Raw genomic sequence first — 17993 nt, forward strand, 5'->3', positions numbered from 1 at the left:
ACACCTGGCCATTCGGGTGCCCCTCAATTGGGTATGTACTCAAAAAGTTCCATGAAAGTCCTGAGGCGGAAGGGTCGGCTCTGAAATTCTCCGGGGTCGTATTAAAGTTCCAACTTTAAGCTTGTGCATGTAATTAACACTTTCGGTAAAGTTTGCCGCTGCCGTCTGTTTCAATATTTGTGTTTTCATTGGGTAGTTTGGTTGAATTTTTTGTCTTTCGGGGCTCGTCTCGTCCCGTGCCTTTATTGTCGCCAGTAAGCTAGGGAAAATATGGAAATTTTATTGCTCGCTTATGTTTGAGTTAATTTGGCAACAATTTTGTTGAATTTTAATGAGTGTGCGAGTAGCATAAGTCCCACGTCCAACGTCCAACGTCCCACGTCCCGGAATCCCTGATGATGGCTGGCATGGAGTTTGATGATTTTGTGTACTGATTTAAGCCCTTGACAGAGCGACAGACTGCTGACGAGGATGAGGAGGACGAGAACAAGGATACGGGTGAGGATTTTCCAACCAGCAAGACAGGGCAAATTTTGCATTTGCCAAAGACGAGTTTCTAATTAAGCCGAAAGTCCTGACAACCGACGTCAATCCGAGAGGCCGCAAAATTATGCGAAATCTCGCAGTCATTTACAAATTTGGAAAATCAACAGCAGTCATCGCGTTTCCCGCGCCGACTTAAATCTAAAATGGAAATCTTTAACGAACTACTTTTTTTTGGGGTGAGTAGAGTAAATTGGTTGTGTTGATGTTGCATGCTGTTGATTCTTTGGCTAATTGTTGTGTGCCAAATTCAATTAATTTAAATGCCACGACTCATTTGGCTTCGATGTCTGGACGTCCGAGTGTCTGAATGTCTGATGAATTAATTAAAAACGCCTCATTTGCCAAGGCAATCAGGCGAAAGAGCAGTGTGCCTCAATCTGGTTCCTGGGGTCAGGGCTCAAACTTGAAATTACGCGCCTCTTTTGGCATTTTCATAATTTTTGCCCATGAAACGTGACTTTTGCCGGAGTACGTCATCTTCCCAGCCCCCAACCCCCAACCCCCAACCCCCACCCACTTTCCGATTTCCCATTTTCATTTCTCGTGTCAGCTTTTGTTTCGTTAGTCTGTGGAGGCAAATTTTAATTTTGAACTGATTTTTTTCTTTGCAACCGGCCCTCTGCCACGCATTGTTTGTCAACTTTTCGACCATGGCTTACCCTTATCCGAGGCTTCGTTTTGCTTCCTTTTTTTGAAAATTTTTTGGGAATGGGTTTTCCGAGGGCGGCGGGGGGAGCGGCGAAAAGCGCGTGCTATAAATTTTGTGTAAATATTTGTTAGTCCCGGACAGGACAGGATTTTCCCCTTCCCAGCTCTGCGCTGATTATGACCCGTTGCACGGCGAAAAATTCTTAAATAAAATGATTAATTGGTGTTAAAGAATGAAGGTGATGTAATTTGACAACAGGAAAAGCTTGCAATAATCATAAAAACTAATTTTATTCTTGCTACTTTTTTGATTTCTTAACGAGGTAAACTTGTTTACACTGCATCATTGCGTCCAAATAGATCAAGTAATTGATTTTGGCGCAGTGTAAAGTTAACTTTCCTTTTTGAACTTTAACGCATGCAGTCAGCTTTTTTACGACTTTGATTGTTCGCGTACACAAATTGTAATTTTGAGCAAAAAGGTAATTAAGCCGGCGAAATCCAATTAAGTGCGACGGAATCTCAAATTGAAATCAGTTCCTCAGTGTCTGGCGCCCCATTTGCACATCATTGTGTAAATCATTATAAAAGTGAGGCATAAAATTTTAATAGTCCAACGCCGACGACAACTGTTTATGGAGGACCATAAAAGTTTTAGTTTAGCAGCGGCTCGACAAATATAACGTGTAATATAGAGCAGTTAAATACGCATAAATACATGTACTATACATTCAACTGTGTAATTGCAGCACTTAAATGTTAAACGCTTTCCCTTTCTGTGTGCGAAGGCTGATGGTAAATTGAAAATTAAAAATTTGATGTACTATACATATATGACAAGTGGTGGAATGGGACGACGGATGGCCAGGGAAATTGCATTGGAGTTGTCTCGCATTTCCAATTTGGACTGCCACGTAATGGTCCTGACAAAAGGCAAGCACACGAAAGCAACATTAATGCCCTGCACAAATGCAAATGAGCATATCAGACCCGACTTAAATCATTTATATTCAAAACAATAATGGCTTAATGTCATTAAGCCAGAGCGGCGTAGCTTTTCTGTCATTATACGAATGCAATGGCCGTATTACTAACAATAATATAATAAGACCTTGAGTTAATGCCGTTACACAATATGTAGTTTTGCAGCATAATGCAGTTTGCAGTGACCTGTCAGTATTTCAAAATCTGTCTGAACTACGAGAATACATGAAATGGGGTCAAATTAATCATACCCAAAATTATCTAGAGTTAAACCCCTTTGCAGAGTGCAAAACTCAAAGCAGACATTCGACATATGCTGCAATTGGCAGCTGGTCGAAACTCAGTTATCCAAGACAGTTTTCTAAATTTGCAGGTAAGTAGGTAGGTAGTCTAGGATAGTGTAAAGTCGATTCCAGCTCATATTTTGCAAAAGGGATTTTTAAACTATTTTTTCACTTGTTTGATTCGTTTGGGAATCTTTTGTTTTTCCATCCTTTGCCACAGCATTCAATGTTGTGCACTCAATTACTTTATGTGAATGTTTCGGAGCCAAAATTGAATGCAAAGCGAATGCCCTTAACGTGAAAAAGTGAATGGATATAAAAGAGAGCAGAAAACACAAACCGTTTTCTGCCAACGTTGCGCTTTTCATAATGGCGAAAATGTTGCAGAGGTGGAAAATCCAATGGGCTGACTGAATTCGGGGATGGTGGGGGGTGGTAAAAAACTGTTGCCAGCGAACGCGGATGAAGCGCATAAATTGTTAACGCATGATTAGGTTTTGATTTCACTAATTAGATTTATTCCGCATTAAAATCTGTGCACCATCCTCACACCACCCAAAAACCATCCACAAATGCTATCGCATGGAAATTAAAAACTTCAGCTTGACCGAACTTTATCCAAAAATTTATCCGACTTTTTATGCAGCGAAGTGGAGAGATGGGGGGTAAGAGCTAGAGATCACACGTAAATATCTTTGATTGGCTCCGTTTGCCCAGCGATTTGCCAACATTTGTTAGCCCAGACACTTGGGGCATTTGAGCCAGGCCAAAACCGAGACCGAATCCGTCACTGGGTCGTGTGATGAACTGGCAATGTGTCAGGACAGCCGGAGCGCACAGAGTCCGGAGTCCAGAGTCCGGAGTGCGGACTTCAGAGACTCCGTACGGGCTAATGGCCCTCAAACGACCAGCCATCAGTTGTTTATCTCACAGCGCCACCAACCCCGCAATGTGGGTGACTCCGGATGGGTCAGCTGGGTGGCAGGAGCAGGAGGTTTTCCAAGGGAAGAAGCGGAAAACAAGAGGTCCTGCAGCTGCTACGAGGGACTGACGCATGCATCAAAGTGACGCTCAAACTGAAATTGAAGTTGTTGTCCGCTCAAGAAGAGATAACTTGGCCCAAAGAAGGCCAGGCCAGCACTGAGAGAAAAGGCGTTGTAAACCGGTCCACAACCTGATGACTTATTCTATTAAAGGGTAAGTAAACTTTGGCAAATTCCTGGAGAATACAATTCTTGACATTTATAAAAAGTTTTTATCTAATTATTATTCTTTTAAGTTGGTTTTGCGGATTTGCCAAGTGTTCTGGCAAAAATGGTTGTCCAAGTGTGCAAGAAAGCCATTTATTATTACATAAAGAATGACTTTCAATTACTTGCAAGTGAACAAACTTGCTTCCAGCACATTGACATTGCCAATAAACTTGTGCTTAGTTTTGTTAGAGGCGCCGTGCGGAGCAGCTGGAATCCGCATTAATTATGCCATTTTAAGTTGGCTACACGGGCAAAGGGGGGAAATTGGAACGCTTCTAACTCGCTGCCTTTCTGCATTCAAATTGAATTTTGTTGGGCGCGACAGAGACAAATGAAGTGTTAACTGACATTTGTTTTATGGAGATGCATGTTGCAGCTACCAAACACCAACCAGCACCCAACCACCCACAGCTACTGCACATAAATCACGCTATTCGACGGCGTTAAGCGTGCAAGTCGCGTTTGCGAGATAAAAGTGCAAATTGTTCGATTTGCATCGTAAAAAATGCCACAGCAATGGCAGATGCAGCGGCAAAAGTGCCAACTGCAATCTGGAGCGACAACCAAAGGGCGTGGCCAGCTATTTGGTTGATTTTAAGGCAATATAAACCGAGCAACAGCTTTATTGGCCGCACTTCTGCCAACAAGATTGCGAATAAATGAACAAACTTGCTGCAGCATAAATACACTTGTATATCTGGTCGATATTTAAATTTTTGCAGAAACTAACAGATATAAATATAATTAATAAACATTCTTTTTATTAGGTTTATTAAGTTATTTTATTAGTTTATTAGCTGCTTGATCTTTTACAATTTGTTTCAAACTTATTAGGCAGCATAAAGCCGATGGTTGAAGTAATTAAACCAATAAATAAAATATGCAACGAAAACTGAACCGTAGTTCTCGTTCTACTTTTTCCACACAGACTTTAATGTGTGGAAAATTAATTTTAATAACCCCCTCAACTGGATTAATTGATTAATTCTGTTTTGGGATTTTTGCAAGAAATCAGAAGCGAATATAAAAAAAACACACACACACAAAGGGTGGAATGATGAGCCGCACATCAATTTACATAGCTAATGCGCCATTATTACACGCATTTAAATATTTACAACATTAATGCGCACTTCATATTGCATAAATAATCCGCAATTTAATTAAGACTCTGCCTGTTTCATGCTCATAACTCGTAACTCGATTAAAATATGAGGCCAACGCGATCGTGTCCTGCATCATGTCCACTTGCATAAGCATTTATTTCGGTTCAGTAAATCCAGCCCATCGGCAGTTTGGCAGCTGAGAGCTGGGAAACCCAGTTAATTGACATCGGCCTTCTCCGTCGACCAGAAATCGGTTTGGCATTTTAATTTGGCCGCGATATCGAATGTTGGTAATAAGCCATGGTCGAAACTTCATGGCCGTTGGGTCGATAAGAATGCGATTTGCGTGAGCTGGCGCTGGGATATCAAAATTAAGCGCCATAAAATTGCATTTTCGCAGGTCAACATGGCGTTTCCCGCTCTGCTACCATCGGCGATCAGTGAAAGCCATAAAAAATTGTACATGTAGGCTGGGTAGGAAGCAAAGAAAAGCCAAAGCAAAAATCATAAATAAAATCACGTGTAAAAAGCGAGGAACGAGTTGCAGCTAGGAAATATCGCGTACTCTAAAGTGTTCAAGCATAAAATGGGTGCTTTATATAAATTTGAAATAAATATCAAATTATACTGCATCTTAATCTTAAACTTAAAACTTGATGTCTTAAAATATACACCTATTTATTTACACCTATTTATTTCGAGAATGAGGGTTTAGAAGACTGTAAAACTCTTTGCGGCTTCCATGGGTTTATCATGCCTTGTTTGATACCCTGGGCTCATGTCAAACCGGATAAAATCGTGAACGGCCGCCCAAGTACCCCCTATCCCCTCGCCTATCAGCCCCGGCCATTTGGACACGGATATGAACCGAAAAGGTGGACGATGGTCCAAAAACTCTGATACGAGCGACCTAAAAAAGTGTAACAAATTCTGCCGCTGCTGCCGCCGGACGAAGCGCAAGTTTATTATTTATTATTTATTTTGGCGCGAAGTTTACGAGCTTACGGCTCAGTACGGAGTTGAGTTGAGTTGGGCGGGCCAAGAGCAGTGGCCAATATATTTTATGATAGCCGCCAGAACCACCATGTTCCAGCTTAGGCGGCTGAAAAAAATTAAATTTATTTTTGTACGCACCAATAATCACAAAGCGCTGCGTAATCAAATTTATTGAAAAATGAAAGCCGTAAAAAGTAAAATACGCGGCGGACGAAAAGCTGCCGAAAAGTCCGGGAAATCGACAAAGTCTAGCCATATCAGACAACCTTATATTTATGGCCAAAGAGAAGAAGAGTTGCCAGCGCCAATACCTATGCAAATATTAGCTAGTGTAGAATTAATGAATATTTCGAAACAATTCAATGTTGTGGCATCCATTTCAAGCTGGCACATTAATGGAATGGTGGGGTTTAGATATATGCAAATGAGTTTGCTGGTGGACTCGATGGTCGGTGACAATTGGCTGAAGTTGGGGGTTCTGTTTAGATAAGACCATGCGCATAAATGAATTTGATTGGAAATTTCAACAAGCACCCAATAATCGTGTTGATTCGGGTTAATTAATTTGATTGCTCTCCATGTTTAATTAGCCAGAGTGCTTTTTACGTTATAACTATTAATTATGAATGTATAAGACAAGCATTATGTGTCAAGCACTCGATGTTATCAAAAATATTTTACTTAAATTCCAACTGCAGCAATTCGTGAACCAACCGAAAATATTTATGGTAGAACACATGGTTTGACAAACGTTTATTATTTTATTTAAGCCACACTCATTAACCTCGTGAATATTTTATGAAGACAAAAGTATATTGACTTTAACTGGCAATTTATTGGTCAAATGGTTTTAGAGAATGCACAGAATTTAATTAAAGATAAACAAGACCATGGCTAAGCAACATTTAGCTGTAAAAATTCAAAATCGATTTGAATTTATGTATACTATGGATTTAAGGTATATATTTATCTTTTGTTCATATTTATCGAAACAATCACCGATTATGCTCTTCATACACATTGCATATTAATGTTTGCTCTGCGGAATTTTATTCACTTATACCGTTTTCATTTACTTTTCTTTTCTGGTTAACAAACTCCAATAAATATGTAATGTTTTCATGAATAACAGTAGAAATAACATTTCAATCCGATTTTTATCGTTTTAGAATGTAAAACACCTTCGCAGGAAAAAGAAACCAAAGGCCACAGTTTACACGCTTTAAGCCGCCTGGAAATCAAAGCGTTTAGCCAGAACCTCGAAAACCTCAGCTTAGTTTTTCCAACTTGGCCATGAGCTAAGTAATACCATCTTGCTTTGGCCCATGATATTAAAGTGCGCATCATGAAAATATTTATGCTCGCAGGTCTTAGTTTTTCCAACACTCTTCGCCAACTTTCTGCTAAACACCATAAAACCTAGAACTTTTCATACATAACTTTAGAGCGTTTGCTGTTTTCTGTTTTTGTTTTCCACATTGCCGCTTGTTGTCCTGCTTGTTTTTGCTTTTTTGTGCTGGCGTTTTGTATAATTGCTGACGCTTTGCTTTCGGGTTTTCACCTTTCGAAATGTGGTGTGCGTGCTAGTGTGTGTGTGTGTGCGAGTGTGTGCGTGTGTGGAGTCTGAAGTTCGCGTTTAATGGTATTCTTTTGTGGCTCTTAATATTTGCGTTGCCACCGCGGCAGCCGCAGCCGCTGACCCATGACCCCTGGCCCCTCGACTCCTTCGGCTCCTTTTCAAAGTGAATATAAGCAAAGATTTAGCACTTTTATTATTACGCTCGAGTTAAGTAGCAAACTATGTTGAAACTTTTCCACGCTGCACATTATCAGCATCAGCGTGCCGCGAACGTTTGCCTGGTTACTTGGGTGGTTTGGGTGGTTTGGGTGGTTGGGTGGTTGGGTTGCATGGACATTTGGGTGGTGTTGTGCATGGATGCCTGCGGTGGTTAGCGAAACTCGCCAGCGGAATACGCAGCACACACCGGCCACTTGGAGAAATTAAGTGGAATTCCCACGCACTGCATTAAGCTGGACTTAAGTGTATAATTTTATGCTTGTTTAAAAAACATTAAAGTATACTCAAATATACTCAACATTTATTTTGAGTTATGCCCATTATTCTGTTAAGTATTTAGTTCAAATTGTAAAACATAAAATTCTTGATGGCCCTCGGGAGCTTCAAAGTTTAAATATAAATTTGTTTTTTTCAGTGCACACACTTACACTTGCCGCTTACTTTTTTCGCTGTTTCTTTTGTGTTAGTGCTGTTTTCCACGGTCTTGTTGTTGTTATTGCTGTCGCTGTTGGCGACGTTGTCGTTGTCGCCTTGTTGTTCTTGTTGTTGTTCTTTTAGTTGTTTTTGTTGTTCTAGTCGTCGTTGTTGTTGTTGTTGTTGTTGTTGGTGCCGTCGTCATCATAGTCGTCGTCCATGTTGCCGTGTTTGTTACTTATAGTATATACTCCCTCTTCTTTGTTGATGCAGTTTGTTTAGTTTTGTGCAAAAGTTTTCAGCTGCGCTTGGTTGGCTTCATAAATTTTTAAATAATCAGCAAACGGATACCACGTACGGTACGCGTTGTGCGGTGGATGGTGTGCGGTCCAAAAATCGGTGGGAAATGGCAACCTGGGGAATGCCAAAGTTGGCTAGTTGGGCTAACTGGGCTTTAAGCACGCTTTAAAAGTCAAGCATACAAGTCAACCACTGCTGGTGCTAAAGAATTCAATATTCCCCTTCGATTTGCTTGTCGACAGCAACAATGATTGCTGTTTGTATTAGTCGACGTAATTTAACGAAACAACGTGGCTTGTTGTCAAAGGTATTTGGCTCGGTTCGTAGCAATAAACAAACGTCGGCCAAACGCTTGACGCCAAGATAATCACATATCACGTATACGCCAGCGTAGCCCACATACCAGTGTTTGTTTGCCAGCCGGCAAATAAAAGCACACACGTAACGAAAACGATAATAAAATCCAACGAATGTGAGTATCTGCGTGACATAAGACAGAACCCAAAACCGAAGCCGAATTCTCATTTTCCAGCAACTGCGCCATTTTGTTGTCGCTACGGCAAAGTCAGAATCCCCGAGCCAAATCCACGAATAATCAATGCCATATGCTGTTCGCTGCCGGCTAGGTGACGCATCCTTGAGCAAACACAAGTCGGACTAACGATGAAATCTCATACGCCCCGTGTGCCCCACTGTCTGGCCATAAATTTGTTGTTGCTCGCGTCTCGTGCAAATCGGAATCGAACACTAATTGATATGGGTTCGTTTGCGATGGCCAACAGGTCAAGTCTTAAATCAATGATCGCAGAAATAGGCAAAACTAAAATGGCAACTTATTAAATTGTCACTTTTGTGAATGCTTTAGCTTTAGCTTAATGTGCTTAAAAATGTTACCATACCTTAATGCCTTTAAAAGTAAATAAAATTTAAAATCGCCCAAAAAAAGTACTTACCTCTAAAAAAACACAAACTTACCTTTAGCACTGCAACATAAAGCCAGTTAACGTAAAGAACCTACTAAAAAAGTTGACTTTATCCGCTTCTGACCGATTGTCCACATAAATAAAACGATTAAATGCAATGCTGACAATGCTTTATGCATTGTTTAAATAAATGTGATAAACACTTTTTGCCTGTGCAAAATTTGTATTGCTTTTTCAGCGGGGCTTAATTCACACGAGTGTCAACATAAGTCAAATAAACAACGACTGGCGGAAAAACAGGGCAAACAATTGTCAGCACATTAACCCCATGGCAAAAGAGTCAGGAAGCTGGACAGGTGTGTGTCTATATGTCATGCCTTAATTAAAGTGCAATGCCCGAGCTAAAAAAAGTCATTAGACGCTTAGGCGCTGAGAAAAGCGTGGAGCTTTTTCCCCAAAGCAAAGGGATTCGACTCAAAGGGTCCTTCGTACACTGCTCATTAGTCGCACAGCAGCCTGCAACAAGGAAGCATTTGCAGCTCACTCAAATAACTTACAGTCAGCCAATTGCCGTTGGCCAAACATCTTACTGAAATGAGCCGCCAGTAATCCGAGACTAAAAAGTGCTACTAAACCTGTTTATTTTACCATCTATTTTGTAGCAATTAATGTGCTTCACTCGAAATACTCGATTACCTAATGCACTTGACAAGGACACTTTCCAATTATCACATTTACGGACTGCGGTGGAATCTCAAGACTAAGGTTGGTTAAATCGCATTGACCATGAACTCGAACGCATGCGATTGTGGGGTCAGGACCTCTGACTGATATGCGTTGAAATCACAATTAAGCAATTTCTCACCTGCTTGGCACTGGACACCGCAGGCCTTCGCAGCTCGAGAGCCGGAACAATGCCTAATGACTTAATGAACGTCAGCCGACTAGTCCAGCCCACACAAAACGTAGCCCGATCCAAGTCCAAATGTAAAGACAAGTCTGGTTTTGTGGCCTGAGTGGAAGTGTCAGGGTTGTCAAGGATGTCTGTGTGCCGTTGCAGGCCGCAGCATTAACTTAATGCCCGGCCAAAGACATGACAAGCCAAGCTGCTGCTCCTGCTCTTCTCCTGGTGGCGGTGGAGAAGATCTTGCGGTGGACAAGGCCGAACTACTAAAAGCACTTTGTCCCCCCAGTCGCCGCACCACCCACAAGCACAAACACCCACCGGCGGCAAACAAAGCAAACAGCAGCCACAACTACGGCAAACTACGGCTGCTAAAACAATGGAACAATGGGCTTTTACGGGCACCCACAGGACATAAAGGTGAGACATAAAGCAAAGGAAGCGAAAACAATAAGGCGAGCTAACCGAATCTCCGAACTCCCTACTCCTACGCACATTACCAGCGTTATCTGCTTAAGACAATTCATCAAATTCAATTAAATCTAAATATATAAAATATGTATTCTATAAATAGATTTAAATGGCAATGTATTTAAAGGAAATGGATCGAGTAAGATGAAGTTACTGGAAAGTACTTAAATTGGTTTGAATACCAAATATGAAAATGATTATCCTTCAGATCTTAAATAAGATTATTCCGTAATATAATAGAAAACATGCTCCTTCGAAAAATTATATTACCTCGCGATTTTATGAAAATCGCTGGCAACAACAAGTCCGCTGACTGGAAATGCTAATGCCGCTCTTCTCCCTCTTGGCCAACTCCAGTTTACCTGGTCAACAACAAGAACAAGGACCAGAACAAGGACAATAACAATAACAACAGTGGTGCGCGTGGCGTGTAATGAGCATGTCCTTGAAATACAATATGTCTGCATAAATTACCGTTATGCGGTCGCGCATTAGTGTTGGAGTGTCGCGCACAAAAGGCGAACTGAAACTGAAACTGTCACCTGTCCGCAGGTGAAAGGAGCAGGATTTTCCACCTCTCAGGTGCCGAGGTGTTAAGCGCACTTGGGCAGTTTAAAGTTCAAAATTGAACCGATACAAATAACTTTAAATTAAAGCACTACCAACTAAGAAAGGTCTTACAAAATAGCAGAAAATGAATTCAGAAGTGTAAATTTGCGCAAGACTCAGCGCGGCTAAAGTTAATACTTAGATGTTATATCCCACGAGAGCAGAAAAATGAAATTCTTGGCTGGTGGGGCTTAAAGGGCCAAGTTCAGATGGCCAGAAAAGCAGAAATCGTAAATCATTCACGGCCAAAACTTCTACCATGTGCTTGTTTCCCCAGACAAACTGGGAATTCCCTGTCTGAGCGAAAAGAAGATTTAAGGCCTTATACTAGTGAAAGGTCATGAGCGCGTAAGTCAAAAATGGAGATTCCCCTTTTTGGCCATAAAAAAGTTTACCTATTAGGTGAACTTTCCAACAAAATCTGTGGCAAGTATTTTTTGTTCAATCTCAGCGCTACTAAATTTGTAGCACCACAGATTTTCTTCCGAAATCCTTAAAAATCAAAGTTAATAGGATAAGATTAAAGTAAAAGTTAAGCCATAAATAGCTTAATTTTCATCAATTACTCTTGTCAATTGTCAGCGCAATCACTTAACAAGCGATTGTATGGGCCAATATAGTAAATGGAAAAATGAAATAATTTTTCAGCGCTTCTTTTATGCTATTGACAACTCGCTGAGAAGCCTTTAAAATTGATTCGATTTCCTTTTATATTTTTTCTACGTTTTTGTTCGCTTTTGAAACTTATTTTTTCTTGGCACTACTTCAAGTTTTTTCCTTTTGACTTTTTTGTATTCCTGCGAAGCCAGCGCGGCTCATTGAAATGGGTGATAATTCACCATTGATTGCACTTTGTCGCCAAAGTTTTGTGTGCCGTTGACAACTTTGGCCAACTGCAGTTTGGCCTCTATATTCATATTGTATTTTTATATTTCTTCTTTTTTTTTTGCCCTCTGGTTTGATCCTTTCATATTTTCTTTCTCAGGCCTTTGGCCGCTGGCTGGAAAAGCAATTAGTATGAGATTTTCTTCACTTTTTCTCCTCACTTGTGTGTGGTACATCAGATTGTGGCAAAAGATTGAGGCACGCTGGGCATCTGAATCATCTGCTGGAAGCGCCGGCCGTGGAGTTACTTCTTGTCACTTGCAGTTGGCAACTTCATCAATTTCCCTTAAGCCCTGCCAAACTTAATGATAGCGGCAAATCTCCACGATTGGCAGCGCCAGCAGCGCAACTTAACTGCGGGCTAAGGGCGTCGAGAGGCAACGCTGCGTATACGTAACGTTTGCATGGTTGCGCAAAGTTTGGCTGAATGAAAAATGTTCGTTTGTTGCCATTATTTGACCTGCTTGCATACAATTTGAAAGGCACACACACACTTATGTACCCACACCCACTCACACACACACACACTTGGCCTCAAGACAGGCAGCCGTGCATGGCGGGCTCTTGAATTGCAATGCACCAATTACGAGGGCCTGGTTGCCTGGCCTGGCTTGCAGCGGCTTCTTGGCACCGAAGCATAACTAATCTTTTGAGATTTCCAATTAAAAGTAAAACAAGCAGCGGCCTCAGCCGCAGCGCTGGGAAATGGAAATCGCAGGACGACCTGCTAAGAAGGCTAAAACGGAGCCGACGAAGCCAACGAAGCCAACGAAGCCAACGAAGCCAACGGTGGCGATGGCTGCGGGCGGGGAAAAAAAGTGTTTCATACATTTTACGTGCAAAGTGTCTGAATTAACAAGGACGACAAAGTCGTGGGGGCGAGCTGTGCTGGCAACTTTATAATTATGTTAAGCATGTTGCAGCAATCTTACAATGTTGCAGCTTATTTTCAGAGCCTTGCCAGTAGGCCAAAGGGCCAAAGGGCCATAAGGCACGTCAAAGACGCAGCGTAGTCCATTTAATAGGCACCCGGTAGTATCTTGGGATTGTGGCCCGGCAAATGGCAGCTACAGTGGTCATTCCATCAAACCGATCAGTCTCCACTTCAACTTCTATAGCTAAACCGAAAAGTGAACCCAAAAATGATATCATATAAGTAACTTATTCGGGAATTCCGGTTTTATCAAAAGTTTAAGCTGCCACAAGAGAACCAAACTGACAGTATAACTTCAATGTCTTAAGTTAATTGCTCAACATGTTCATGTTTCGCAGTATAAACTGTACTCGCTCCTTTTCAAGGATGAAACTAAAGCCGACTTGGCAATTTCACTTTGGAGCTTTAAGTTTTTTAGAGGTTTTCGCTTTCACAGCCTGCATGAAAATGGGCCCGCCCACCACCAAGTTGCCTTTTATGAAAATTACTTTCACGTCAGTCATATGCACTCGGGCACCCGGTGCGTATGAGTAACTTAATTAGAAAACTTTCCCTCAGCCGCCGATAGGCGCGCACACACAAAACGAATGGGATCCCGGCATCCTGGGATCCTGAGATCCTGGCTGTATGTTTATGTCCGCCCATGTGCAAGACTGCAAAAAAGGATGCACTGCAAAGGCTGGGAATACGAGGATATTAGTGCAACGGGCAGCTATTTATGCTTCGCAATCGGGACACTGGTTGGCTATGAAATGCCCATCTGCAGTTCCCTTGCTCTGCTTGGCACAGTCCCTTTGAGGGTAAATTACTTTTGAACTCCTGCTTTGATGGCAATCGCCATTGGAGGACTCCCAAGGACTCAGCATCCTTCTCACTTTTGCGACACACAATCACTGGATTCAGTGCCGCTTCTTAAACTGGCAATGCATTTCAGCTGGGCTTTAAGTACTTGGAATTCCCATTGAAATAATTGACAAGAATAATAATTTCGATTTGTTTTCCTTGAATTGCAGCAAAGGCCATGCTTTATTTAAATAGAACTTCCAGAAAAGTGCCTATCGAATCGTTTAATCCACCGGTGCACCTATTATAGACCTTAAATCGACAATTGAATGCCGCCCATTTGTTAATTTAGCATCGGGCAAAAGCTTAATAGTCCGTTTGGTGAAAAGTGACTCATATTTGTAAGCTCTACCCATATCCGTGCAACCGGAAAATCCCAAGCAATCACTCAGAACTCGGACCCATACGAGGACCCATTTGTTTAACTCAACATCTATATATATGGATATATGTATGTATATATACATATGTATATGTATAACGTATCGTTGGGCAGAAGCAGTCATGCCAAAAGGGCGAGCGTTTTGCGCCATGCTCCGTGAAACGACAAAACAAATAAATAAACAAACGGCAGAAACAATAACAAATAACAGCAACAAAAACAGGATAGCCGGTGCTTGAAGAACGTTTAACTCAAATCGATTTCAGAGCTTTAAAAAAACAACAAAAAAAAGGAACCAAATTTAGAGGTGGAAAGTGGAATGTGGATAGAGGAAAGGTCCTAAAACTAGAAATCGAAAAAAGAGCGCAAAATAAAAAAAAAAAATGGAACACAAATCCAATGAACAAACAAATGTGGAATCAAGCAAAACATTGGCGTTGGTCACGCCCACACAGGCGCACCGCCCACACAGATACACACACACACACGCATATGCACAGTGCCCACACAGATACACACACATATGCACAGTGGCCACACAGACACACACACACACACATTGACATATGCGGCCGAAGTGGACAGTTGAAAAGCTTTTACAGTTACAGCTGTGCGCACGCTGCGTTCATTTTTTATTAGAAACAAACATCGGTTGACGCTATTGGAAAATGGTGAACATATTTGTCCCTGGACGGCAATTATTGTTATCGTTATTGGCATCGCTCCGAAAAAAGGTCCGGGGAGTGGCGGGGTATGTCGGTTTTTCCAGGGGAATCCGGCAATTTTGGGGCGAAAGGGAGAGGCAGTCGAAATTTATTTGGCTCCGAGTGCAGCATGCGAAGAGGGAAAAGGAAAAAGCCAAACTGGCAGGCGCTGCTTGGTCAGCTACCTAAACTCATTTGCCAGCTGTCCAAAAAGAGGGCCAAGAGCTGCAATTTAAATGGCCAAGCGGCCGTGCAAAGGGAGATACCACTGTGCTCGCTGCTAGCTACATCTTCATAGGCCCGAGAAGGAAAACAAACAAGAGCTACACTCAGCAAAAAAACGCACTAACATAGGTACAAAACATCAAAGGCCTCCCTCAATGTAAAAAAGATACATGACATAAGTTGTAATAAAAACCTTTTCTAATAATTTTTGGCTTCAGGCCTCTTTTTTTTCCCAGTGTATAGATAACCGCATATGGTTCCGCAGCTTCCCTTTGCGGGTTTCGACCTTTGTTTTACCTTTTTTCGGTCAGGGACTCGTAGAATATTTAAGGTGTCGCTGACTAACTCGATTAGAGTCAACCGTAAAGACTTCTCGTCTGGCCAAACCCAGCGCATTAGTTGGCCTCTTTCGGCTTCGATTTTCAATACCAAGGTTGCGGTTGCCACGCCTCCCACAACCCCAAGAACGCCCACACTCCTTGTTACCATGTTTGGTATAGTTTCGACTTTTGTTGGCTTTGCCGTTGTCCCTCCATTGTTGTTACTGCAAATTGTGCGGTCTGTTTTTTCTGCTGGCCCACGCCAAGATAGCAGATTCCATCCGAAGGAACCGGGCGATACAAGATAGCAGTCGGCAAAAAGGAGATGAGGGCATTGCCAAAACAATGGTGCGTGTGTTTGCCTTGGTTTTGGCCAGATTTTCTAATCAGTTTTGTAATTGTTTCGGCCTGCTTCTTGCAGTGTTATGGCCAAAGTTCTTGGGTCAACTGGGGGCACGCCTGCTTAACCCCAAGCTGCCAAACGCACTCCCAAGATTCCCATTGTCCAGGAATGCTTGTTTATTATTCCGGTTCTGGGCTTCTGGCCTTCTAATTCGCATCTCTTTGTGGCGGCGATTGTTTTTTTATTTCCAGCACAATGCGAAATAGTTGCGAAAAGCTAGCATCCTGCTGATTAATTATTAAGAGGTTTCTCTTTAGTTGTAAGAAAACTAATTATATATACATGGCGTAGTTGTGTAACAGCCGACTTTAACTACAACACAATTTAAAAGTAAAAGCATATGAAAATTGTAGTGCAAGATAATTACTCATTTAAGGTGAAAGCTAGCTATAATTACTTTAAGTTAATTGTAGAAATTGTACAAAACCCACGGGAAATTTTCAAAGCGACGACTGCACAAAGTGGAATTCATTAGTTGGCAATTAGACAACTCGCAGTGCTGACGACTTTAATGAGGCCACCTCCACAAATATTTGTTCATGCTTTACTTTTGAACCGAACATGGAAAAGCAGCAGCATTGGCCAAGAAAAACTGTAAAAAAAAATAAAAAACAGAACGATGCGGGCAATATGCGTCTTTAATTAAGGCCGAAAAAGCATTGCTTTTATGTCTGTCTTTGAGATTAATGGCCAAGGGCTGTGTGGGTAAAAACGAGGACGATTTGATAAATAAGTGGGCCCTGCTGCAACTTTACGCTCTTATTTTATTTTTTGCATATTGGCATTTTCCTTTTGGGCCATTGCCTTTTTGGCCAGCATTCGTTAATTGCCGAAGGACGAGCGTGTAATTGCGCCAATCCTGACGCAGCCACCAAATGGAAAAACAAGCACACAAAAACACAAGCGGCAAAATAAATAAATTTAATTTTGTATGCAACCCAAAAGGGCATTGGGCAGCGAACTCACTACTCACTGCCTTTCAATTGCGAAGGTCGATCTCATTTTTATTTCACGGAATACCAAGGATCAACAGCGCATCAGTCGGATTTACAATGTTTATACATTGTACACTTTCATGGCAATGAATTTTTATGCCTCTTGCGTGCCACCACCGATCCCTTGAAGACCACCCCTTTTTGGCTGACGGCACATTAAAAATTACATCGCATTACGAAAATTAACCTCAGACTTAGCAACGCCTTTTATTGCCAGACAACATGTAAATGCTGCTCGGGTATTTTTTAATTCCTTGTCGCCCTTCCATCGGCCCAAAAGCCTTTTTTTTTTTGATGTGTCCAAAAGCCCTGAATGTTAATGCGTCAACAGCCGCGATTTTTATACCCGATACTAGTAGAATATAAGGATATACTAGATTCGTTGAAAAGTATGTAACAGGCAAAAGAAACTTCCGCACCCCGCAAACTGTGAATTGTAAACTGTGAACACAGTTCGATTGGAAATTTTATTACGAACCCAACGAGGTATGACATTCCATATTCGGAGCTATATTTTGAATGTTCTGATCAAAATACTGATATTTATAGGCGCAAAAACACAGACAATCGATTTTCGGCAATTAACCAAAATCATCCTCAAAAATTGCAAAAAATGTGAAAAAAAAAAAATTTTTTTTTGAAAACACAGCTCGATTGGAAATTTAATTACGAACATTTTATATTTTAATATTTAGCATTTAGCACCCCGCACCAAAAACTGTCAGGGCGGAAATTTCTCCTTTGCACATTCACCAGCTGAGTAACGGGTATCAGATAGTCGGGAAACTCGACTAGAGCGCTCTGGTTAAGTCTTGCAACTTCCAGCAGTATTCGCGATCCTTCATAATTTATGCCGCCCAGCACTCGATTTAAAAATTGTTTATTTTCCAGACACTTACAGCCACAATTGGCGACAATTCTCGGCGCCCACGGCCATTGCGATGAAATTCTGACGCTGAAATGTTGACTTTTGCCAATGTATTTGTTTAATTTGAACTTGGCTCTTAATCACATTAGTGTCCCAGCATCCCGGCCATCGGGCATTGATTTATTTAAAACGCTGAAC

At 41.5% G+C, this 17993-nt stretch overlaps 1 long non-coding RNA gene across 2 annotated transcripts in view; it reads left to right on the plus strand.

Moving 5' to 3' along the window:
- LOC120321065 overlaps nucleotides 1–17993 on the plus strand; it is a 25628-nt gene continuing 7635 nt past the window's right edge. For both annotated transcript variants that reach the window (XR_005560609.1, XR_005560610.1), the window contains exon 1: nucleotides 1–722. This is a non-coding gene — a long non-coding RNA (uncharacterized LOC120321065). The remainder of the gene's footprint in view (nucleotides 723–17993) is intronic.

This window comes from Drosophila yakuba, chromosome 2R (genome assembly GCF_016746365.2).
Source record: "Drosophila yakuba strain Tai18E2 chromosome 2R, Prin_Dyak_Tai18E2_2.1, whole genome shotgun sequence".
Lineage (NCBI taxonomy): Eukaryota > Metazoa > Arthropoda > Insecta > Diptera > Drosophilidae > Drosophila > Drosophila yakuba.